Source organism: Ricinus communis, chromosome 6, assembly GCF_019578655.1.
Source record: "Ricinus communis isolate WT05 ecotype wild-type chromosome 6, ASM1957865v1, whole genome shotgun sequence".
Taxonomy (NCBI): domain Eukaryota; kingdom Viridiplantae; phylum Streptophyta; class Magnoliopsida; order Malpighiales; family Euphorbiaceae; genus Ricinus; species Ricinus communis.
The window spans coordinates 26969732-26970996 of record NC_063261.1 but is presented as its reverse complement, the minus strand read 5'-3'; positions in this window follow the sequence as shown (position 1 = coordinate 26970996).

Genomic DNA, 1265 nt, shown 5'->3' with positions numbered 1-1265 from the left:
GAATGGTTTGCACAGCAAGATCCTGAATTCCTGAAAAGGGTTGAAGAATATTCAAAGCAAATGATACACCTTCAGCCTGAAGCCTCTCCAAAGTCATCCTCCTCCTCCAACAAGGGTAAAGGTATATTTTCTATCCCTTTTTCAAAACCTGAGATAGAGATTTTCTCTCAAAACCTATCTCAAAGCTCTAAAAGTATTTCAAAGCCCAACTCTCAAGAAATAGTTTTGTCACAAACAAAACTTTTTAAATCCAACGAATATATAGAAAAGCAAAATTTTCAAAACATTTTAACTATTGAGGAAGGATTCTGTACAGAAAGCCCCTCAAAACTGATTTCAAAGATTTTCCCTCCAGGATGGTATTTCAAGCCCTGGAATATTTCAAAGCCTCAATCCTATTACCAGTCTATCCTTGAGGTAACTGGTTCTGCAAAGTTCAAACATTTCAAAAAACACAAAGACCATAAAGACCCTGCATATTCTACATGCACCATACAAAGAATCCTCCACCCTACAGATTGGGGAATGGATTTACACTCTTCACGCTCTTTTCCAACTACTCTCCAATGAACCTACCCATCAAGCCTAAACACTTCCTTCAACTATTGGGATTACCAACAAGCTTGGTTTAATACCTTTCTTCTCCAAAACGAAGGACAAAGCCATTCTTGGCTTTTCTACTTCGATACAAGCTCAATCCAAACTTCAAAGATCCCCTATTGGTTTAAACAATGGTGGAATCTTTATGGCAATGTTCCTGAGACCATAATTCCAGAAGTTCTACCTCTGTTTAACCTTTTCAAAGCCCACTACAAATCAAACAAAATAGAAAGACGTTTTTCCCCGTTACTTCTATTTTGTTCAAACTTTTTTCTCCCTTGGATATGTGTTTGGTATTTCCATTTCAATCAAGCAACAGATGGAGAAATCATCCTTACCCGAAGGTTCAAAGTTAAATGGTGGGATAAATTTAACCACCAAGATAAATTATCGCTAAAATTGGTACAAAATTTCCTTTCCAAAAATAGTTTCTTGCCACCTCCAAAAGAACAAACCACTTTCTTGGCACAAAAGTGCTTTATAATGCCAAAGTTAGCAGCAGCCCAGACAGAAGAGGATTTCTTACAGTTGATCAAACAATTGTCAGAAACCGCTTCTTCCAAAGGAAAATCAAAAGCTTCATCTTCCTCTTCCAGCACCAGCTTGGTAGCAATAGACCTAGATGGTGACTCAAATGAAGATGACTGTTTTGGGATTTTCAAGCC